General features: G+C 26.6%; 1 protein-coding gene across 1 annotated transcript in view; it reads right to left on the reverse strand.

The window, feature by feature from the left end:
* LOC123300141 (tribbles homolog 2) overlaps positions 1–27,045 on the reverse strand; it is an 84,827-nt gene that overhangs the window by 43,579 nt on the left and 14,203 nt on the right. The window lies entirely within an intron of this gene.

Below are 27,045 nucleotides of genomic sequence, written 5' to 3' on the forward strand. Positions count from 1 at the left end.
AAATTAAGGCACGTGTCACCTAAAAACATAAGTGAGTGACATTACATATTACTTATCTGTTCAAAGGTTTTGTATTTCAAAATATAAAATAATTATATACTAATCTGATTCTTTCAAAACAGTATGATTATGAAAATTTACTCAAGTGTGCACAAGAAATATAGTTTTTGAAATTGAGTCCATTTATTTTGAAAAGTTTGAGTTGAGAGGACATTATTATTATTATTATTTATTTACATAGTAATTTGATATTTGACTTGATTGTTTATCTTATTGTCGGCCTATTATATTCAACGATAGACTGTGATGATTTCAACATTTCCTGCATATGTGATGTAAAAATTAGATCTACATATTTCAATTACTCAAATCTTTTAAATGGTTTTAGTAAGATTTAAAAAAAAAATTATTTTAAACGATATTTTTATTTAATGAGATTTTGAATAATTCTTATCAAAATTTGTATGCTTCTTCAGCAGAAATAAAGTACTCATTTTAAGCCAGTATTCGACTTGAATACCATGTTTAAACATAAAAATTTTTTATTGGCCAGAAATTTTATTTACACAATTTACATAGTGTTAATATTTCGGTTAAATACCTTAAAAAATGTGACCCAACGCCTTATATGACTGTTCAAAATTTCAAATCGATATTCCTATAAATAACGAAAATATGATGGTATCTCCATCTTAAATACGACACACTGTATATTTCAGATGGTTTTCTCTTGGAACCGCATTTGTCGATTAAATGAAATAAAGATTCATTTTATTATTTTTTTGGTTATTGCAAAATCAAGATGACGTATCATGATAGACTAAAGTACAATGATACCTCATCGACATGTCTTTGAATATGATTTGTGTACGATTCTTTTTAGTTTTTTTAAACCATACAATTGAAAAAGAACTTCTCAAAAGTTCGGTGAACTTGACGGCTAAGTATAATAATTATACTGATGATGATTTCCTAATACATCATTTTGTTAATATTCTCAATTACGTTTTAAAAGTAATACAATAAACACAACAACATATTATTGATAGTTAAGGAGTTTCAGTACCTTTAAGTCCAATTTTTATAGTTTTGTATCTCCCACATGATTACAAAAGAAAAACATTTTGTGATAAAAGATACCGAAAAACTTATTTTCGATTGGAACACCAAGCTAGGTCATGTAAGTAATCAAGAGTAGGTATACAGGGTGGACCAACAACTGAAACAAAAGTTGTAGAGTTTGACGGAGGGACATCATAGTTGGCATCTGATTGAACCTAGTTCACCAGTTTAGATCCTAAAAGGTAAGAGATAGAATAATACTTTAAATTTATGTTTAATGTTTATTCTTATAAAAAAAACGAACATTATTTATTTGAAATAAGTTTTCGAAAATTGTTAGCTTTCGGAGCAAATAGAACTTAAAAATATGTGATTATTGGATTTTAACGAAGGAAAACGCGATAGCTACAACAGTTCATGCGAATTACATGTACTGTTATAGTAATATCACTTAGAATGTTTCAACATTAGCGTTTATTTTGACTTTTAGAGTTTACATTAATGAAAATCATTGAATAGTACTGAATCACCTCAATCTCAAACGTTACAAGTGTAATTTCTACAATGTCTGCACACCATATATAAAAAAAGCAATCTTAGTATAAAAATACTTTTAAAATAAATGTTTCTAATAAAAATCCATTTCGTATACATGCAGTAATGGATCTCTGAAAGTCAATACAGACTGACAACTCAAGCCAAGCACGGTATATTTGTGACGGTGCGATGACGGACAATTTGTTGTTTAGGTTTTAAATCAATCTATCTCTTATAAAATTTATTGCGACAGAATTGTTTCTAAATACACAATAATAAAATGTATACAATCAACTATTACACCATATAAATAAAATTTGTGCTGCGTTGCTATGTGTGTGTGTGTGTGAGTGTTTGATATTACTCAAAATATAATGCCAGATTTGCATGTTCATATTTTTTTAATTTTTAAATCGAGATTTTTTAATATTCTATAGCCTTAGGTTACTTTTTTGTTTATTTATTTTGAAATTAAAAAATCTTTTGACCGTATTTAGTCAAATCTGTATAAAAAAAAACGAGAGATGTCGTGGGACACCCGGATGGAACTATGTTCCTAATGTTATAAATTATGTATAATTTAATGACAAGCACGATGAAGGAATGGTAATAAAATTGTATTTTAATTATTCTTTTCAAGTTTTCGTTAAGTTTATAAAAATATGTATTCAGTGTTAAGTCGCAATCCTCAGTAAGTAAAAAAAAATCCAAACAAAATGCCAAAGAAAAGATGTTTATCAAAAGCCATGTATGGACAGTAATCAGAAGTTACCAAAGATCGGAAACAGTTGTTGTTTAACAAAGTAGAATTAAAAAAATCTTTTGACGTGGATGGACGGCCTACTGCATGAGAGGCGGACACCATAGCAACAAGACCATGTCCTCACTGCTATTCGTTTAAAAATTGTAACCAAAAGACATAGCGACCTCAAATAGAAATAGTTATAAGAAAAATTAAAACACAAAAAAGTTTTCTTTGAAACATTTTCTCATAAATTCTTAATTTTGTTTAAAAAGATCTGATATGAGTTAGCCTTTAAATTCTAAATAATTTAAATATTGCGTAGACATTCCTTTTTGTTCAAGTATTGATTGTAGCAATAAAAAGTTGACTAATATTTCCATAAAATGATTCGTAAATATTTTCCATTCAGAAATATCAGTAAAATGTTTATAAAAAGAAACCCATGTATTCTTTTAAGCTTAATTGAATGTTGGATAAAATTTCGTGACGTTAAACAAAATAAATTTAATTTTGGTGTTTATTTAAATTTATTTTTTAATGTAGATGATACGGTTTGGATTTAATCTTCAAATTGCGCCTACATAATGAAATCTATGCAATAAAATAATTTCGTTTGCGCTTATATTTACAAAAGATTTGAATTTTTTTACTACAAACAAATTTTGAAATATTATACTTTTGTTATTTTACAAAAAGGTTTTCATAATTCGGCGGTGAAAATTTTGAGTATCATAATCAATTTGAACACAGACTCAAAAATTTATATTTCAGTTATATAAAAAATGTTTGGAGGCTAACAATATTTACAATACTTTTAGGTACTTTTTAAAAAGAGTGTTGTAGTTTTGTAACAGAAAAATTTTACTCTTTACAGTGTAAGTATAAAGAAATTGTGTAAATCACAGCACTCTAGTGAGTGAAGATTTTTAAAAATCTCGTGTTATATTGAGCATAAAATTATATATTTTTTTGTAATCACTCAATATTAAAATATATAAAATAATATCATATTACAAAATCAAACTTATCAAAATCTATGAAGCAATAAAAAATCATTATATTATAAACAATATATTAATATTAAATGAATTCATCTTTTATTATAATAATATGTTTGAAAAGATAAAATAAAATTTTTGTTGACATTACAATCAAATTATCATTTCATTCTGTCATGTATCTTGAAGCAATACTGCTGTCAAAAAGGTCATATTTATATGAAATTTTAGTGCTTATCTCTTGTGAAAGATTTTTATTTTTATGATTTGAATTTCCTTTAAAATCATTCAATTATGTTGAAATGCTACATTTATAATAATAAGATAGTTTCGTCATCGAAATGGTATAAGATCGGTAGTTTCAAATCAGAACAATAGGAAATATTCAATATTTTTAATTCATTGTTTACACCGTTATACTATAGTAAAAAATATAAATACTTTTTAAAAATGCTGTAATTGAGTGTAAAAAAATTTTTAAAATAGAGAATAATTTTGAGATGTTTAAACGCAGTCCTTTTGACGCTCTCTGTTCATGACGTATTAATAAAGGTGTAATATCCACGAATGTAGTAATTATAGTATATATCCATGGTTATACCATACAAAATATAAGTAATTAATTCCATACAGTACATCAACAAGTCTGACAAGCCACATACTATGACGGCACGTCCGTTTTAAAATTTGAATTTCCGCTTTAGAAATTTGAATTTCTCTCATTGGAAATTTTTAGTATCAAATATGTTAAAATCCTACAAAATAATGAGTTTCATTCTAAGAATTCTACGCCGTACAGCAAAATTAATTCAACACAATCAAGTTTTACTGTTTTCAAAAATAAACGATAAAAAATTTAATTGTATATTTAAAAAAAATGAAAGTAAAAAAAAAATACGTAGAAAAATAAATTAATAAAAAAAAGACCTTGACATTGGGGGAAATATTTTTAAAAATTTTATCAAAAGAATTTAACTGCGCATTTGTTTTAAGAATTTTCATTCATTAGAATTGAATACTACCGGGAAATTCCACATTTTAGGTTGTAGAATAAAATGTCTGAATTTATAGATAATTTTTAGCGCGATTTATTATAGAGGCGATTAAAATAAATATTACTGATGTTTAAGAATTCAATTGAAAAAAAAATATTTTAAATTTTAATCGCAGTATTATTTACGTCTGGTAGGAATGATCTCATAAATGTTTAAAAAAAAAAAGTAAAAAAATTGAAGAGAAATTGTTTCTAATAGTGTGATGATGACTAATTGTAACGATTTTTTATCACTTGATATTCCGTGTTAAATGTTAAACAAGGGTATACGACCATAAAAAGTCATTGAATTCAAACATCGGTCATTTAACTAAAAATTTTTAACGAAATTTCTTTTATTAGATATGAATAATACTTATTTAATCATCATTTTATAAACATTAAAAACCGCCCGCGCTTCTTTTAATTTGCGCGCGCGGTGGCTGACCTTTAAATTAAAAGATCCTTGACAAAAATTTTTTAATTTACACATATTTTTGTAACGTACAAAAAAATATTCCTATATTGTATATTTTTCAGTTAAAATTTTTTTGTATATATAAAATTTTAACGTTGATTAGCAATATCTAAAAATACCAGATTAGCTGCTTTATCATCATTGAATGTCGTTAAATCTAAAAACTCGATTTTTGTAAACAGATAGAAATGAAAAATTTCCACAAAGAAAGATTTCTAAAGTTTAATCACTGTTACAATGCAATTTTTTCCCAAAAAATTGATTTTTAACCCCCGAACTAAAAAAACGGGTCTTATAAGTGTGACCGCTATGTGTGTGTGTCTGTCTGTGGCATCGTAGCGCCTGAACGAACGAACCGATTATAATTTTTTTATTTTCGTTTAAAAGGCAATTTAACAGAGAGAGTTCTTTCAAGTGCGAGCTTAGGTTTCCGTACCCGATAAAACTAAAAAATTGGCGATGATTTTCAAAATCGATTCAGTTTGGAAAAGCCATGACATGACATAAATAATTCATCTGGTTCAATTCATTTCAAAAAGTGAAATGGTAAAATAGAACAAAGTCAATTCAAATATTTCAATTTCAATTAAAATATTTCCAAAAATTTGTCCCAAAAAATGATAGCTCTAAGTATCCTTTCCATCTCATCTGATGTCCTTGACCATCACTTTGATTTTGATTTAAGAAGGAGTGTTATAAGTTTAAAGTGTTTATCTGTGCGTCTGTGTGTTTCCAATGGCATGGTAGCCCCTAAACGGTCGAACCAATTCGATTGAGAAAATTTTATAGCAAAGTTTCCAAAAATGGGTTTACAAGGAATATATATCGCATTTGCCGGGTTTTTTTAAATGTTGTAAATTTTACTTGTCGTTGAGAGAGGACAAAAAAGAAACTTTTAAAATAGATTTTAGTATATACAAGATATTTAACTAATCATATGTTAGTTTGTATTTTTCGATTTTTTTTCTTTGGTTTCATAAATCAAAATAATATTTGCCTACTGTGTAATTACGAAGGTCTATTACATATTATTAAGAATCGATTGAGAATCAAAGAGGGTTGTTCATTTAAAAATAATTAATGAAATTAAAAAAATCCAGTTTTTTTATCCTTACTTAAAAGTATGTAATTTAATATGAAAACATAGTATTTAATTACAGAACTCCATTCCACTTATAGCACGAGCCGAGCCGATCTGTGTTCTATACATGATACAAAAAGAGAGTTAGGTCAGATAAGATGCTACTGTGGATATGATGGACAATCCGACAATAAGTACTTGAATGTTTGGACCACTTAATATTACTATCAATCGAACACAACATCACCAGCAGACATTCAAAAAAAGAAAAAATAAATCATAATACTTCATAAAAAAAAACCGGCTTTTTTAGTATTATTTTTATTTTATTAAATAAAAATTGAAAGTGTTTTATTTTATTTTGTATACTCTGCGTGGTAAAATCAATTGTAGTTTATTTATTTAAAAAAATACAAAAATTATTTATTTGGAACGAAATTATAAGTTTTTTTTTTATATTTAGGTTTATTAACCTTTTATGATTAGAAAAACCTTGAAATTTGTAAGTTCTCTTGAGAAAGATTTTATACACCACAGTGATTTGCGGATTTTGAGTTGACTGATTATCAGTTTTAATTTTTTTTTTTTAATTCTTAATGTTAATTAAAATAAACAATGTATCTCACATGAATTTCTTTGAATATTCCAAAAAATACCACATAGAAAATTTTGTATTTTAATCAAAAATTCATTTTTTTAACACAAAGTATTCAAAAATTTAATTAGAAACAAAAATTATTAATCTTTATTTTATTTAGGTTTGAAAATGAATTTTTCCCCAAGACATCTTTTACTTTTTAATCACCGAACGAAAAAAAAAACGGGATGTTATAAGTTTGACCACCATGTGTGTGTGTGTATCTGTCTGTATGTCTGTGGCAGCAGAAGCGCCTAAACGGATGAACCGATTTCGATTTTTTTTGGTTCGTTTGAAAGGTCATTTAATGAAGAGTGTTCTTAGCTATGTTTCAAGTGCGAGTTTAGGGCCCGTCCCCGGGACAACTAAAAAATAAGTCATGATCCTCAAAATCGGAATAGTTTGGAGAACTCCTAAGGAAAACAAGTAATTTAATGGAGAGTGTTTTTAGATATGTTTTTTGTAGCGAGTTTAGGGTTCCGTATCCAAAAATTTGTAAAGAACATGGCCGAATACAATAACCATAGAAATTTTCCTCAATTTGTACCTTACATCTATGAAAATTTACGCCTATTATGAAATAATTATACATTTTCTGTAATTCACATTTGAATAATTCGTCTTAAGTTACAATCAGGAAGTATGATTCTCTATTTCAATTAGGAACAAACTGATTATCCAATAAAAAAAATAGAATAAAAACGGTCCATACTTTTGTAATATTTGGTATTATTATATTACTGCTTATACTTTTAATCTTTTTATTTAATAACAAAAGAATTAAATGAATAACATATTTTAAATTTAAAAAGACGCCATTGAAAATTAACAGTGTAATAATCGTCATGGTCTTTGCGTAACGTGCAGCACGGAAGAGGAGACCTTATCAAGACTTAAAATCACAGTTATGTGAACATTATTGTAAATATGTGTGTGATTTACTTTTTAGATATTTAGGACCAATTAATTTTTGGATCTTATATTTATTAATTTTTGGAATGTATTTACGAATTTGATGAAACAGTTAATCGGCAGTTAAAATTTCGTCGCGGAAGTAACGCTTATTTCAAAAGATTACCTCGTTAAGTATAAAATAAGTGAAGTTAAAAAAATAAGCGATGTTTATGTAAATAATTTTTTATTGTTTAAAAAAGCGTATCAGAGTTAATTTTTCCGTGACAAAAAATATTGTAATTATATTAATAATATTTTAATGTGGAACAAATTTGAATATTTTTACACAATTACACGTAGCATATGATGTTACTTACATCGTAAATATGAATATACGAACTTGGGAAACTCGTTGAAAAAATCATCATTAAATATACTTGGTTTAAACTGACAATGTTATGCCAAAATTTCAAGTTTATGTCCGCCAGAAATTACAATATGATTATTCGCTATTTCGCTTTGATTGCAATATTTAGAGGACAGTGTGTTGGGATATGAAAGGGCATTGCAGCACATAGGATAAACAACAAAATGATATATACATGACTTCTAAATGTAAATACAATTCAATTTTTTTTCGATAATGTGTCATTCACCATATGAAAAATAATAATATCTTCGTAACTAATGGTATTAACACGAACTATAGACGGATATTATATTATTCAGCTTTTTATTTAGCTGGATTTATTTCATCATCAGTTTTTTTTTTGTCATGTGTGTATAATAATACTACGTGATATTTGTACTATTAAATTTCAATGTCAAAATAATTTAACATGTGATTTTTTTATTTGAGACGTGTTATTATGGATGGGTCCTTCTCTCTTATCGCACATTCAAAAAAATAATTTACTGATAAGATTATTTTGATAATATTTATATCGACTTTTTTGTTGCAATATATTATAATACATATAGTTGATTCGGAAATACCTACAATACTTTTCCATAAATCTGTAATGGAAGGCCAATAAGCTGTTGGTTATGAATTCGTTTAGAATTAATAATTCCATAAAGTTTTTTCAAAAATTGAATTTATTATTTCGAAATATGATGGCATATGATCCCCTACATTCTAAAATATATTTGGACATTAATTAAAAATGATTTATGAGAATACCTCGATAATTATATTGAACGAAGCGAATGACTGCACACACACTCACAAAATACAATAATGTTTGTTCGTTATGCGTGTGTTGGCGTAAAATGGGCACAGTTCACTTTATTTTTAAGTAGTGTCCAATTAGTGCCCACATCACATGACTATATATATATTTAACATACAAATTATATTATTATTATACATAATTGAGTTTTCTTTTCTTCTAATTTTAATAAATCAATTAAAATAATTATATACAATTTAGTAGATATTTTGTTTAATTATTGAGAATCTTTTAGTTTTTATAACTATTAAATATTTTTTAATTAAAAAAAATAAGTTTCATTAAAACTTAATTTTCTTCGTGTTTCGTAATCGCAGATTGACAAATATGAGTTTAATATCAAAAGAAGCAAACACTAATCACCTCCAACTAAACTAATTCAAAAAAATTTATTTTTTCAATTTTCATAGTGAATTATGTTATAACTTGACGATATAAGATGAAAATTTTTCGGTATCTATCGTAATTTTCAAAATATTGAAAAGAGATAATTTTCTTTAATTATTCACTTTTCAATATTTCGAAAACCAAAGCAGATATCGAAAAATTTTATTCTTATTTTTCGTCTACATTCATGACGTTATAATAAAATTCACCATCAAAGTTGAAAATAAGATAAAAATAATTTCAACCCTAAAACCCTGCTCGTACATCTCTTATATGAATGGAGAAACTTGATTTTTTTCTTTTCTATGTCATTGCTAATATGTTTACTTTCTATTAAAAAGTTTTTTTAATTTTTTTTTCATTCGTTCCAAGGGGAAATTATCAAAAACTTTCAAGATATATCGTTTATTTATATTTCTCCATAAAGACTAAGTATGTTATATCAATTTTCAATGATTTTTTTCTTAAAAATTTGCATGGATACCTAAGCTCAAATTTTAACCACATATTATTTGAATAAAAGTCTATTATATACAAATTTTGAGCCTTTAAATCAAGTATTGTCATCATGCTCATACATCCTTAATATTTCCAAACGCATGTATCATTTTGGATGGCAAACACTGTAATACACTCATATTGTTATCGAATTTACCTATTCGAATGAGTGGTATGTTTTATATGTAAATAAATCACAATTTTAAGATTAATGGCATCAAGCATTTTGACAAAGTGTAGATAACATTAAAATACAATTTTTTTTATTTATTATTTTATTTTTTTTGGTATTGTTTAGATTGTAATTTCCGCCCAATAATATTACTCAGAATATGATTAACTGTATATGAATATGAGACAATCATATTTAATATAATAATATACATGTGACGTGATAACGATAACAATTGTATATGTGAAACCATATATAGAGGTGATATCGAAAACACAGGATATTATGTCAATATTACAATAATATTATGCAAGCGTTAGTAACAACTATACAATATTTTTATCATAAACATTATTTATTTTTTGAAAAAGAAAAAAAAAACACTGTTTTGAAACGATAACAACAACTAAGCTGTTGTTATTTTTACAAAATGTTTATAAATATTTTGGATTATATACGTTTTGAATGGGTCTATTACTTATCAAATGTTTGTTACCTTTTTTATTCAATGTAATTCATTAAACCGTAAAGTGTTTAATCGCTCATAATCAACAAGTAAAAGCTACAAAATTAAAAAATCCCCGACAAATGGGTAGGTCTAATAACTCTCCCCAAACTGAATCGATTTTCTTGAAACATCGCTAAGAACCGTTCGATAATTATCTATTAAAAAAAATTCAAAATCGGTTCATTCGTTTAAGAACTACAATGCCACAAACAGACAGACTAAGATAGAGGTCAAGCTTATAAAACCCCTCTTTTTGGACGAATTGGAACGATAATCTTTAACGCGGCTTGCCATGGTGAGCTAACAGGTATAAGTCGTCACGTAACCGTGTTAGGTATGCCATGTGTGTGCGTCGTATCCATTACATATATATGTAATGTAACATATATTTACCTACTTGACACTAACCAAATTCATTACTATTCTGTTAGCTGTCAAACGAACAACAATTTATAAACGTTAATTATTTAATAAATTATTATAATCAATTAGTTTATACCCTTATTTAGGTGAGCAATCAAAAACAGATTATACGTATAATACAGATTTAGAAAATTAAGTTTTTATTTAACGTTTACATTTATTTTTGTCCAGATTTCGTAAGGAAATTCGTTCTTACCGGTGGTCCCACGATCGCACTCTTTTTTTTTAAACATTATTTAACTAGCATGTGGGTAAGAGTGATGTAAGTATACATGGACTAATAGTACATAATTTGTAAATAAATTTGTAATATTGATCAATATTATAAGATTATTTGTATCTTTGTTTCTTTTTATAAGAATGTTTGTTTTTGTATATCCGTTGTATTAAATCTCAAGAATTAATGGAAGGGGGGCGGAGTGGTATTACAAATTTAATTTAATTTATTTTGTTTTTTATAAAAATCAATGAAAATAATTTTAATAATAATGTACTTGACTTTTTCTTACAGTGTAAGATTCTATTTTTAGTATTATTCTTTCCGTGTAATACACATGAATATGCATGAAAAATTTAACGCTCGTGTGAATCCTAACTAGGGAGTTTTATGGTAACTTATGGGCATAAATGTTATAATTGTATGAAATTATACCAAGATATTTAAAAAAAAAATTAAATCAATGTTAATTATATTCTTAACTTAAGAACAATTATGTAAAAAACTATACTTAAGTTAAAAGTATGTTATTAAATTAACACGCTACTGTGTGTAGTCTGAATTTTTATTTTACCTCTAGACAACAAAAAACCAGACATGTTTACAAGTAATTTTAAAGTAGACCTTACACGTATCAATTTGTTGTTAATGAATGGAAAGTTTAATGTATTTAAATATAATATTGGGAGGTCTTTAAAAATAATAATAGATACTAATTAAGTGTTGTTTAGTTAAATGTCAAATCCATCACAATATGTTTTTATCTATTAAATTATAGAATATCTCTATAATTGACATAACAAACAAATGTTAGAAATTTGTTGATTACACAATTCAAAAAAAAAAAATCAAATTTCACCCGCCTTTATTTCAGTCAATCATAAGTTTCATAATAATTAACATTATTCATTATCAATTTTTAATTTAAGTTTCATATTTCTTTTTACAAGACACACTTATCATGTCTGTTTGTTTTTTTCGAATGAAGAGAACCCTTGTTGAAGAATCATATAGAACCGCACCCATTTTTTATATAAGAGATATAACTGCAACCCCTTTAATATATTCTTGTCAATGTCTTTAGGGTTGTCTAATAAATCTCCACCTCTTTCCTGCTGATCCCTATTTTTATACTCTTCCATATGCATCCTGTTTTTTGTATGGTTTTATCATATGCAAAAATTTCGTTTTGTTTTCATGAGAAAATATATCCATTAGAAAGATATAAGAGATATTTTTCTACACCTTTTAATATGACAATAACATTTTTTTTCTTGTATTGTGCAATCTTCTAGGACAGGAAATGGTAAAAAGTTTAAAGAACTGGAATCGAGGAATGTAATTACACACCAGAGGTAAGAAATTTACAAAATGATATACCCCTTGGAGCGTTGGAACGGCTAAAATATAAAGACGCCAAAAATTTGTTGCAATAATTTATTATAACTGACAATAACTGGATATATATTCAGGTTAAGGAGTCTAATTTTTACAATCGATCTTGCAAAAAAATTGTTCGTGAGAAACAGAAAAATTCTTTAAAAATAAAAAGAAAAATCTATACAATTTGGTAATTGACAGGGAGTTCGTTATGAAACGAAAAGTTTTTTAAATTACCTTTTGAAGGATTGATAAAAGTTTGTTTGGTAAGATTAACAAAGTTTTTGGATTTCATTAAATGTTACTTATACTTGCGCTATTAAAAAGTGAAAGAAATTAGTGATGATTTTACAAGTCAAGAAGCTACAATACTTAAGTAATTAACACATGAAAGTTATAGCGGTTTGTTAATTGGTGAATATAAAAATGTATAACTTGGACTCGAGTTTCGCATGTTAGTAAGAACTATAATCAAATAATATCGCGGTTTTACTTTATATTATTTTTATAAAATAATAAAATCAATAAAACATTTGAGTATGATTTCTAAAACAACTTGAAAAAATATATAATGATGTAATTTCTATTTTCCTGTTTCCATAAATGTCGAGATATACCACACAAATATCAAACAAACACGAGAAGGTTCACGTACTCGGTGATAACTGCGCGACGCAGTACGTTGATGATCTTATAAATATATTGTTGTTATTTTGCAAAGGAGGATTTCTATAAATGGTCACCGCATTAAAAAAACATATTATTAGTCACAAAAGTTGAATAGCTCTTCCTTTAAGTTATGTGACCAAATGGACATAATATACACAATATCAAGGTTTATTTAAAATTATTATAATGACGTCAGCGAAATTTTAATGTTTTTAAGAATAGACTATGAATAATTTTATGTAAAATGTGTGTGGAAAATTAAAATTTTTTCAGTAAAATTTTAATAATTTTCTTTTTGATTGCGTCATATATTTTATTGAAAATTTTTTTTTATAAATAGCAAATATTTGTAAGAAATTTGATTAGGTTGATTACATAATTTATTTTCTAATATTGGCACGTTTATTAGATAACCTAATAAAAATCAAGCTTATTCGTGCAATTTCGAAATACCAAAAATAAAATGTAAAATTTTGATTATATTAATTATTTAACAAAAATTTGAATCATGACGTAATACAGCAACTAAACACAAAATTTCCGGTAAAATTTTTTTTTCGTTTGTAGTTTTAAGAATAATTTACGAATGTATAGAAAAATTGAATTGAATTATTTCATTAAGGAATAATTGTTACAACTTTTTTGTAAATTTTCGACGGAAAATTTTGTAAATAGTCTCGTTTCTTTATCCAAAATTCTTTCGATCATTTATTATGGTTTTAATGTAATAAATTGAAATACGCGTTATAATTTAGTTAGTAGCTTGTATATATATTGTAATTTCCTGTCTTTTGCACGCTCCTTCTTCCTTTTTGGGTGAATAATATATATCCGGGAATCTACTATAAACGGGATTTTATGATTGTGTATATGTATAGAATAAAATAGAGGGGACTAATATTATTCAACTGCGATTTATTTACCATTATCATGAAGATAGTCAACGAAATAAAAGTTTTTGATTTCATAATCTTGCGTTAATTTTTTTTAATTTTCTAATAAGCTTGGGTTTTCCTTTACTGCGAATCTTAGAATAATTACAAAATGGAAAATAAGAAGATTCTGTAGTATTATGTTCAAGAAAAAATGAAAAAGGTGGAAAATGCATACACAAACATATGCATTTGATTATACAAGGAAATCTTTTGAAAATAACGCCCTTAAAAATTTATTTGAAACAAAGTTTATTTGAGGTTTTCCAATTTTCCAATTAATTGAAACTGATCTCCAAACTATTTTATGTAAATTCCTATGGAATACACACTTTTTTGTACATGGACTATAAATACAATCGATTGTTCAATTTAAAAAAGAACGTGATTCGTCATCTTAGGGGCATTATTGAATTGTATACTAATGCGTTTAGTTCTCTTGGCACACGACTCACGACTTTGAAATAAAGTCTTTCATATCTCGATATAATTTTTTTTTTTTTTTGTATGTTAACAACAATCTTCTAAAAAGACTGAAATCATGTTTATTTTGAACATAAAAAAAATGTGATGCATACAAAATGAGTTGAATAGTCAAAAACCACAAGCGTTACCGGTGTGTGATTCAAAAGGTTTTTTTTTTTGTTTTGTTTTAATGTTAATTTTAATGGACCCTTAATAATTTTGAATAGCACACGTGTGGGGTTTTAAACTTGTTTAATCACAAAAACGAAAAATAATAAAAATCTGATGTTAGCCAGCTTAGAACATATACAGCCCAGAATATTGTTACGACATAATAGGTAATGAAGGATAATTGGAAAAACCAACAAAGAAATGGTTGATTATAACCACGATATCCGTCTCAGATGAGTAATCTGACTTAGAATTTTGAATGTATCGACCTCAAAAATCATTTAATGTATAGCTTATGTTCCTTATCGCCCGTTATCGTTCTTATTTGTTTGCTGGTTGAGAAGTAAAATAACAAAAAAAGTGAAACAAAACAACGACACTTTCAAGCAATATAGCTTACATGAATTTTGAGAATATCCAAATATATTTTTATAATTTGTCAATTTATATTAATAATTTTATATTTTTGTCAAAATTTTATGTTTTTTCATTAAAATGAGTTGGAAAAATGAGTTATGAGAAGTTAATTAAAGATAATAGAGATAATTTAAAGTAAGTACGAGGAAATTTTATGATATGTCATAATAAATATCCTGATCAAACTAAATATAGGTGATGTACGCACATATTGGGTTGACTACTAAATCAAAAACATGTCTTTTTTTAAACTAATATTATAATTATTTCATACAGTAAAAACTAAAAAAAGCTATAAAATTAAATTCTTTAAGGAACAAAACAAGTATTTGACTTCTAAAATTAATACCTTAAATTTGCAGAAAAATATCTTGTAATTATAAAAAATTAAGCGCTACATTCATCGAAAGGGGCATAGTTCCTAACGGGTGTCCCACTATCACTCCCTTTTCTTTTTCTAATTATATCGGTTTTTATTATTTTAAAAAGAAAATGTATCTGCCTGCTCCATTTGTGCATATATAGACGAAAAAACTAGTTTGTATTCCAGACATTTATTAGTTTAATAATTTTTCAAAAAGTTGTTTGCTTTTTAAACCATTATAGGAGAACTATTGGTCATTATATTTTGCTTATCATAATAGTTTTATGATATTATAGGACGTAATATAATACTTACTATAACGATAAGTACAATTTAATAGTAAAATTATAATCAATACATAAAAAACTTTATATAATATATATGTTTACAATTATATTAAATTGATTCTAATAGGAACATTTTTAAATTACTTTTAAATTTTATAATATTTACAAAAACAATAGTAAGTAGTTTCTATAACCAGTGTAAAAAGTTTAGTTTTTCTGATGAAATGAAATTTACGACACGCTTACTTTGCGTTAAAATGAGTATAAAAATAACAAAGAATACACGAGCATATACGATATATTATATTCATAAGTTGTACTCGTCAGTAATTGATTAGTTTGCCAAAACTATACCAGGCACGAAAATTAAACTTTCGGTAAAGGTATTAATAAAACTTTATTTGAAAAATCGTTTAACATAAACGAAATAAATGAATTTTTGTATTTATAAATATATGGTTAAAATTTTACGATGTATCTGTAAATACATTTTATGTAAAAAAAAAGTTTAAATTAAAAATTTTAAATAATATATGCGACTCTTTGGCTACCTTGAAACAGGTTTTTACTGTGTAAAATAATGTATTAAATGGTTATTGAATATATGTACATATATGTGTATATGTAGTATGTAGGTATATTCATGGCAAATATTCAGCTCGAAAAAATAAGTTCATAAACTACATTACTCTTTATACTCTACAAGTTATTTCTTAAGGTTAGTCATCTCTTAAAGTGGTTTTTTAATCGGTTCGTAATACCTAGGGGAGGTCGGAATTCAGAGGTTGAGAAAATTTAACAAATACCGCATAAAATTCTACACATAACCTAGCTCGCAGTAATATTTATGGCTTTATAGTACGATTAATTATAAGATAAGCAAATTTTTATCCCTTCAGCTCTCGCGTGAAGCGTTCGGTAATCTTTACTCGCGTAATGGGAGATTGGCTCACAAGTTCTGCCCATGCGTCAAAAATTTCGCGAATTAAATATTATTTCTTTAACTTTTTAAAACATAACCTCTTCATAATTTGAGAGTGAAAATATTATAGCAGGGAAATAATCTAAATAATTAAACTTGTTTTAACTTATTTCGCCATATTTCAATCACAAGTTTTTTTAACTTACCGAGTACTTAAATTGAACTAACGAAAAAAACACGAACAATCCCGAAAATTTCCGAAGTTAATATTTTTTTACACCTTTACTCTGGTGATGAGAGAAATTCTCCCAATTTCTGAACTTGAAAACAAAAAATTTGTAAAAACTGTAAATAGGTTGAAAAATTGGAAAATTCATAAATTTGAAAATACGAAGGTAGAAAAAGTTCCAACCATATATACCATTTATCTTGCTATTTTTGATGAATAATTTTAGTTAATTTTTTTTAATACTTTTAATAACTTCTTGGAATAACATGTTACGGTTGTTCCACTGTGCTCCGTGTTCCCCCAAAGCACCCCCCCCCACAATATATTCTCTTATGTAAATAACTATATTGCCTATATTTTGCTTTATAAATGTAGGCAAAATAAACAATCGGAATAAATATCAAATAATTGATTTAAGATCAATGCTTTAAAAGTGAAACTACTATATATTAAAGTATACATACAAAAAAAATTATTCATAGATACATCATGCCGGATGTAAACAATACCATTCATTAAATCGAACAAACAAAAAAGTTATGAAAGGAAATAAGTATTAGTCATTGACACAATCATCGATGAACACAACTAACCAAAAAAAAAAATATTCACCAGGTAATAAGATTTACCTTCCAAAAATTATAATTATAATACTTCCTTTAAAAAGATATATACATGATCGTTTATAGTAATAATAATCCGGATGTGTTTGAAAACAAATTTTTGTTAGATTTTTACACCTCGTCAACATAAATTGCTTTTTTTTTTGTAAATAAAAAAAGAAATTTAATAAATCTTTTTGTCCACTTTATTATAATCTGTTTTTCTTTTCTTTTTTTGCAACATTGTAACCAAGAACGAAGATTAAAAATTATTTATATATATAATGGTAAAATGTTTGTCTGGTCATTTTAAAAATTACCACAGCTCAGTCACAAATGGCTATTGTTGATAAAAATAAGATTTATTGTTTGACATTTCATATAATATAAAATATAAAGAAAAAAAAAATGCATAAGTACAATTTGAGTACACAATCTTGGATAAAAGTTACATCTTACAAAAAAAAAATTGCGTGGTTGTTTATTTTTGTATGAAAATAGAATATTACTTTTATGATATAAATAAAGCTTTGTAAAGAATATGTCACACAATGTATAAAAAACAAGTGAAAACAAACAATTGACTGAGTTAATTGTTGAAATAACAGTGTTGATTACTCAATCACATACACATACATACATGTCACACATACATAACTGATATTCTCATATAATACAAACTATACAATTTACACCTAGTTGGCGCCCTCACGGGTAAACAGTGATGTTTACGAAAAAATGTTTCAAACAAAAGTTGTTTATTTTTGATAAGGAACATTTTTTACATTTAAACTTTTGTTCTATTTCTAACGGTTTACAAGACCCAATTGACCTATGTTGCTCATTTACGTCCTAAGTACCCTGTAAAAATTTCAGCTTGATATCTTTTTTCGTTTTTGAGTTATCGTGTCCACAGACGGACGAACGGACGGACGACGGACAACCAGAAATGGACTAATTAGGTGATTTTATGAAGACCCATAACAAAATTTGTTCGTAGCATCAATATTTTTAAGCGTTACAAACTTGGGACTAAGCTTAATATACCTTGAATATTACATATATGCATGGTATAAAATTCAGTAAATACTAAATTTTTCTTTTCGGATTGTTATTCCAAATCCAATTTTATTGATCACACACGCAGAAGCATTTTAGTCTGCGGTACAGCACTCTTTTTGTTAAATGATCAATACATACTTGAAATTTCGAGAGTGGTTTCCTTTTCTCTACGACTTTTTCGAAAGTTCTGCATTTCCAAATGAGCAAGATAACGTCATATTGAAGCTATGGGTCTGAGAAACCGCAGCTGGAAATTTATCGGACTAAGACCTTTTTTGATAAAAATCGTAGAGAGAAAGTTTGGTAGACTCGCCACTCACGAAGTTTCAAGAATGTATTAATCCTCTAATCCAGAAAATTCTTCAACAAATCTTAAATTTTTATTTTAATTGCATACTAATTCCTGGTTTAATTTCAAACTATTTTTAATTTAATAATAATAAAATAATGATACAAGATTATGGATTAACTGCGTGGTTTTCGCGTGGACTTAGTATCAATCAAATTAGGGTCAAGTCAAAAATTTATGACAGAATTTAAAAACGTGAATGTCGAATCAAGACGATGATAATAAATTAAGTGCTTCGTATTTTTTATAGATAACAAAAAAAAAAAATTTTATAATTTCGCATAAGACTATAAATTAAATATAATTTATAAACGAACAAGGTCGCGGTATCTTCTTTCTTATATTCATATAAAAATTCGTATATTTAATAGCAAGACACAAAAATTGGAACATGATTTTAAAATATATTTTCGTGTTTTAAAATAAAATGTAAACAGAAATAAAAATATAAATACACCCACATATTTAAATATTCTTTGTTTGGGTTGACATTAATTTTTATTTTTTTACCGTATGCTATGTTTTGATTCTCTTCTTAGTAATATCATAATTGCATTTTGTCTGGCTGCTAAAATGAAAAATATAAACGTCATTTCATTTTTCTTTTTATTTAAATGGAATTTTTGAAAGATTTTAATCAATTTTATTATTATTGCAGAATATGTACACAAAAGAATTTTGGTATGTTGAAATTGTACAAAATTTTGTTACTGATCAAATATAACAAAAAAAGTAACTAACTATGTTAATTGGCGTGAAATTCAATTTGTCCACAAACCTACAAAATTTCCAATTTCCATGTAAAAAAAATATTGTTTCAAAACGCTATATAGCTATTTTGTAATAGAATTGAAAAAGTTATTGATAACGAATGATTTGCTATCGTAATAAAAATTGTAAATTGCTTTTTACGAAAGTTGATTGATAACAACAGTGCTTTTTTGCTGCACTCGTTAAAAATTTAAAATAAGCAAGCAGAGACATATGCCCCCGAAAAAATAGCTTATGGTGAAATATTTCTTTTCATGTTTGTGACATTTTTTTTCGGAAGTTTCCTTAACGCGGTTTATTATGGTGCGCAAACTGGTCACCATAATCGTCACGTAAGCATGTGAGATATCTATGTATATGTGTGTGTGCCATATCCATGGCAATCACTATATGTTAATCAACTTGACATCAACCAAATTCATTACTACATTATTGTGTTAGCTTTCAAACGAACAACTAATAAATTATTATTTCATATCTTTATTTAGGTGAGTTATCAAAAGATGTGAGATTATATGTATAATGCAGATTTAGAAAAGTAAGAGAATAAAATTGTATACAAGTAATTATTCAACGTTTTCATTTGTTTTTGTATTGGTTTCGTAAGAAACTTCGTTTTTAACGGAGGTCCCAAGACCGCATTCTGTTTCATGTGCAAGATACTAAACCAGAATTTTTTGCTTTAAATACAGAAGAGTCAAATTATAGTTATGGATACATCGATTTCTATTTTTAATTGAAAACCATAAAATAATTGATAAAATATAGTGCCATGTTGAAAGATTTTAATTTTAAATTTAATTAAATCTGGATAGGTAAATTAATTCAAAGTCAAACTAATATTATGATGAACTAATACAATAGAAGACAATAACCTTAAATTGTTGCTTGTCTACATAGAACAACTTTTTGGTTAGTTTGTTTTTTGCAAAAAGAAAAAAAACCTTTAAGATATTTTATATCCTTTTCTAACCTGATTGAATTTACTATGTTTAGTATGTTGGCAGTAGACAAAGAAATAGAAATACTAAAAACTTTTGGCAAGTTTCTTTTTTATATTTTGTATAATATCAAAATGTTTTATAGTATAGTAAAAGATAGTAAAAAGATCTTACACGTCATTTTCATTCAGATTTATTATACATAACCTAGAGTAACCTATTTCATATATTTATCACATGAAAACAGCACCATCGAACTTAACAATTGAATAGATATTCAGTATGATTGGTAACAAACGGAAAGTATTTTTTGTAGGATGTTTAAATAGGAATAAATTTGACACATTTTGTGAGTGTCTAATTCAGTACAATACCTGTGATTTATGAAAATATTAAGTTTCCATTCGATTTCGAATTACACATCGAGAAACAGCCAAGAAAAAGTTTGATTTTCGAGTCTATGAAAATACTTTTTTGTAATTTACGAATTAAGCGATGGCGTAAAGGACTTGAAAGAATATTTTTGAACAAGACTTCTTGGACTGAATACAAAATTTTGCACATAAAATGTTTATAGGTATAAATATACTTAAATATGTATTGGACAATCAAATGGTCAGAAGCGAAATGCGACTATCATAACGGGTTTTTTTTTTCGCTGCCTCCTAGAGTTGACGACACGATACACATTCTGCACAGACAAAGATATAAAATGTGCACGGAATATTTACTTGTTACTTGATTGTGGTTTCTTTGGCCCAACCATTTTACTACATATAAATGTTTTTTGTTTTTTATATTCTTATTTTGTATATTGCCAAAAGTTCACCGCTGGTTATAGAACCTTAAAAGACTATCACTTTAAAAAAAAATGTACGATTAAAAAAAATTTTATGGGTACTTGATTCAGATGTATGCAATCGTTTTACGTAAAACCTTTACAATGTTATACGTATTCGTGAATTTATATACGCTTGAAGTGGGTATGGCCGAATATAACTGTTTTAATTTATAGGTTTTGTGTAAGAGGATCTTTTTTGCTGCAGTTTTTTTGTTTTATTTTTTTTGTGTACGTATTTTTATTATTGGATTAAACTGCGATTTATTTTTGTTTATTTAGTTTCTTATAAAACTTGTTTTACAACTTAGCAAAATTCTTTTATTTTTATTTTTTATTTTGATGGTTTTTTAAAATTAAATAGATAAATCTTTGCTCTGGCGAATATCATCATTAATTATTATGGTTTTTTTTTTATATTAATATTTTTGTAAAGTTGGTGTGTTTGCTACTGAATTACGTCTTTACAATAAGTTTTGTAATACAATAATAAATAGAACAGTGGGAGTGTTTTTTTTTGTTTTTTAATAAATGGTAAACGACGGATGATATGATGCGAACGAAGGTGAAAAGAATAAAACATTACCAGCTATAAATTTACTTGGAAACACAAAGAATATTAAATTAAAAGGTCACCTTTGTGTGTGTGTAAGCTGGTGTTTGTATTTCTATATAAAGACCAAATCACACGACACTTGATAATATTTATAGTTTAATGGCTTCGTAAGTGCGTGGCACAGTCTGTTACTGAAAGTATTGAGCTTTATAAAACTTCTTAATTATAACTATTACCGACAACAATTACCAACAAGTTTTTCGGAAAACCGATTGAAATTTTTAAATGTTAAAACAGTCACTCAAGGTAATACGACCATTTGGCCATACCAAAATCACGGAAATCGAATCAGGCCTTAATTTTAGAATATCGGAGAAGCGAATTCTAAAATTAATTTCATTTCAGACTATCGCCTCGAACGATGAATTTAAAGTTTAGCTTTTAAGGTGAAGATCACGCAGGATGCTCCTAAAAGAGAATAAAATTAATTACCTATGTTTAAACAGTGACACTTCATATCTCCAGTGAATATCCAAGAGATTTGAATACCAGTTGCCATAAAGATCACGCATTATCGGAATTATGTTCCTTATCATACGCCATGGTTCTAATTTGTTTGCTGGTTGGGAGGTAAAACCGAAAAACAAAATGTAACAAAAGAACGACGATTCATAACTAGGTTTTTTTAAACTAATATTACAACTAATTCATACAGGTAAAAATAGCTATAAAATTAAATTCACTAAAGAATAAAACAAGTATTTGACTTCTAAAAGTAATACAATAAATTTTCAGAAAAATATCTTCTAAATAAAAAAGTAAGCGCTACATTTATAATATACGTAAAGAAGATCGTTCCTACCAAGTGTCCTATGACACCCCTCGTTCTTTTTTAATTATAATTGCTTTCGTTTAGTCCAATATGCAAGCAATTACCTGCCTGACCACTAATTAATATTAGTCATAAATTATCTGTATGAAAATCATAACAAGAAATAAAAAAGTTTCCAAGGAAAATGATTATTTATACTGGAAAAACCCAGGATTACAAAAAATCGGTTTCTTGTATCAGTAGCATTGGCACATTTTGATTTGAATCTTGTCAAGATATTTGTTAATAAAATGATTTAAATAAATTATAAAATATTATTTTCAAAAATGATGAAATCATGTCAGAAATACACCTTTTTAGCTTGGCTAAATAAATATACATTTATTTATGTGTGCACATAGTTACACAGAAACAAGTGTACATACGTCCTCATATTCAATCCAATATAGTCTTGATGTGTATAAGCAAATCGGTCCACGATATTATAATAGTAGGTATACTCGTATGGAGGGCAATTGCATCAAATACCGGCCGCTATCTAAGCTAAAATGTTAACTAATACATTTATAACAGCGTGGCCGCGGCGGCATAGCACTACTATAGCAACACCATCGTCAACTCTATGTATACGTTAATGTTGTTTATAGGAGGACAACTACAACAGCAGCAGGTGGGGAATTATAATAATATTACCACTCTCATATAATAAATCCATTGCCACGATCTAACAACACACAAAATATAATAGGTACTGTCGAAATTAGTTTTTTTTTTAAAACAAATGTTGATGAAATCATTACTGATTTCGTGGTCATTACTTAATCTCTATCATAATTTTAAATATAATTATTACGAGATGTGTGTGTGTGTATGCGCGCTTTGATACTTCTGTTACTTAAGGTTGTTGTCTCGCTATGGACATAGTTTCAGAAAAATTTCAAATTTTATTGCTTTAAAACCGTGTGCAAACATCGTGTGAAATCAATTTTTGGATAACATCAATAACTACGAAAATATGAAGGATTTAAATGTACAAATAGAAAAAAAAAGATAACACTTGGTGACGTCACAACCTGCTTTTATCATTGAGACTACATTTCAAAAATTTTTTACAATAAGATTTAATTTGCGATTTTGTCATCTATTCTCGCACATTTTCAAATTTTAACGAAAGATACATTGAGATCGATATCAGGACAAAGGCCTATAACCATAAAAATTTGAAGTCAGTTGACCATCTCTCTCTGTGGAATTTTTCTTACAACGATTAAATGTGGTTTCAGATTTTCGAGTTATAGAGAACATACTGCTTGTGAGAAGAATAATTATAATTCTCTGAAATGCTCCAGTCCAAGTGCTTTAAAGTTACAGATTAAATAGTTATCTATAAAAATAACCCAAAAACTAGAGACTATAGGTAATAAATAGTATATTTAAGAAATCATTTCCATTGAATTTATGATATTATATGTAGAGATATTACTTCATCCACCAAAAAATTTTAGTAACTATTTCAAGATTGTTTTAAAATATGAATACATAGAATACTGTTACAGCTTACAGCAGCACCATGTGTTTAAAAAGTACTCAGCAATGCCGCAAGAAATCAACATTTAATTTGAATCAAGTGTTTTATTATTTTTAAATTACCACACATGTATTATTTCATTAGTTAGAGGTACATACGTAAACAAACTGTTTTAATTTTTACTCAATAGATTTTTGTTTTTAATTATGTAATCAATTAATTTTATTTAATTGAAATATAATTTTTATTGCGTGTATAGTTAGTTAACGATAATTATTATTTTTTTATGCAATATTGAAATTAAAAATAAAATTATTTTAAAAGAATAGTAATATTTTTAAATGGTCATAAATATGTATATGAGGAAATATAGTTAGGTACGGTCTTATTGCAAATTTTCATTTTAATATGTTTTTAAAAAAATTTAATTTTCATACAAATAAAGTCAAAGTAATAAGCTTTTATTGTAGTTAAAAGTAAAACATAATTTTTTGTTCTGAACTAACCATAAAATATGGTGAAAGCAATGGAAAAAAACAATTTACTGTTATCCGATTGAAGCATGTTCTGAAATTTTCATTTCTCAATCTGATCAGGAAATAAATATCTGTACGCGGGACACCTAGTAAATGTGAAACATTGAAACTGTGGCTGACTGACTGATCAGCTAGTAATTTTACGGCCATTGTTTCGAATTATTCTTGCAACGATTATATTTAATTTCAGATTTTCGTATTATAAAGTAACATTCTTAACATACTGCTTGTGAGAAGAATATTTTGAATTTTCTTTTGTAAATATTATAACACGAAATTAAAAAAAAACCTTACAAACATTGACATCATAGCAAACATTGAAAACGTTGCCATGCGTCGCCACGGCAACAATCGGTCTAATCCGGCGCTAAAGATGTTTTACAAAAATTCCCAATTATTGAATATTTTTAAATTAAATAAAGCCGGATAAATTTGTATATCTCTTTTATAAAAGTTTCGTTAATTAAAACAATCTTGTCAACCCTAAGAAATATTTTTCATTACATACAAAGAGGTTTATGGAATATTTTTAAAATGAACTGAAAAATAATCATTAAGACAGCATAATCCTAAAGCTGCTTAAAATAAATTATAAATACCTACGTTAATCTTAACAAAATATGTGTCAGAAACACAACAATAATGCCTTAGCTCTAGCTAGGCACTTGAACATAAAAAAATATAACAATTATTATAATCGCAAGTACTTGAAAACATATATTACAAGTAATAAAATTGTAACATAAATATTTCTCACGTCTCTTCATCCATCAACTAAGTATTCAACCACCTAAGTAGGCTTTAGCATAGCAACATTGTGTTTAACTTTATTGTGTACAACTGCTATAAAAAAAACATTTCTCAATAAAACATATTTTGTGATGAAAAAAAGGTCCTTAAAAATAAGTAATTATAAACTTTTTTTTAAAAATAATTAACATACAATAGATGTTCACCCAGTAATGTTTAATTAATAATAAAAAAAAAGGCTTTATTGTACAACAAATGGCCTGGTTTAAAATACAAGGCAGACAAGCAAGCTGCTGCTTCATTTCATTTCACTGTCTACCTCATCTAAAATAAATCAATGAATTTTATTTACATTTATTATATTTTTATCTTCTTTTATTTACACTGTATAGAACAAGGATGGAAATAAGGTTTAAATGCAATTTAGAAGCATATTTTAAAAATTAAATTGACTATACGAGAGAGGTATGTTTATTGAATAATAATTATTAAATATTACCTTTGTTTAAATTGTTGTGTATTTAACTTTTATTATTTGAATTTTTTAATTATATTTTTTTTTTTTTTTGTGATATTAAAATAATTATTTTTGTTTTGTTGTTAAATTAAAAAGGGTACTTACAATCTTACTCTAGGCGCAAAGCTATATCTAGTTGGATAATCATGGTTGCACCCAAATTTTGCGTAGAATTAAATTTTCGAAGATACTTAACTCTAAATTTAGTGCTAAAAGTTTTTATATTTTTCTTTTTTTTTTTCTCAAACTCAAAATTAGCAGGCCCTTTTTTATTTGAAATAAGCCAAAACAATGTTTTTTTTTTTGTTTCTAACAAATTTTTGGTTATAAAATTAAAGTAAAAAATCACCTTCGAAAAATGAATTGAGGAAGTAAAATTTGATTAAAAAAACTTTCTTGCAGTCATGGTATCAATCGGGTACAGAAAGTTGCCGGGCGCCTAGACTATATATTTTGTTTGCTTCATTCAAATAAGTATTTTTATTAGTTTTTATTCATTTTTTTAATTAATTTGATGGGTACTGTTATTAAAATTTTATTGCAACTAATAATTTTATTTACATGTGGCATGGCATTAAGCTACAGAGTGGACCCATACAATAACCTTTAAAAATTTTAAATGGTTTTATTTATTAACTATATTTCCTCCATATTTGGTTTCATTTTATCTTCGTTTCATTTAAAAAAAAAGTTGATCTTCGAAATAGTGTATCATATTGTTATGGATTTTAATCAATATATACTTCGGTAATGATACCATTTAACAAGAGAAATTTACAAAATTTAAAAAACTCCTGCCAACATTTTCGGGTACGGAACCCTAAACTCGTACTTGGAATATATCTTAGAACACTCTCCATTAAATTACTTTTTTCCTTAAAACCTTTTCCAAATTGAGCCGATTTTGAAGATCATCGCCAATTTTTTAGTTTTTTCGGGTTCGGAATCGCTAAGAGCACTCTTCACAAAATTACAATTCAAACGAAACAAAAAAATTAAAATTGGTTCATCCATTTAGGCGCTAC

This window comes from Chrysoperla carnea, chromosome 1, assembly GCF_905475395.1.
Source record: "Chrysoperla carnea chromosome 1, inChrCarn1.1, whole genome shotgun sequence".
Taxonomy (NCBI): Eukaryota; Metazoa; Arthropoda; class Insecta; order Neuroptera; family Chrysopidae; genus Chrysoperla; species Chrysoperla carnea.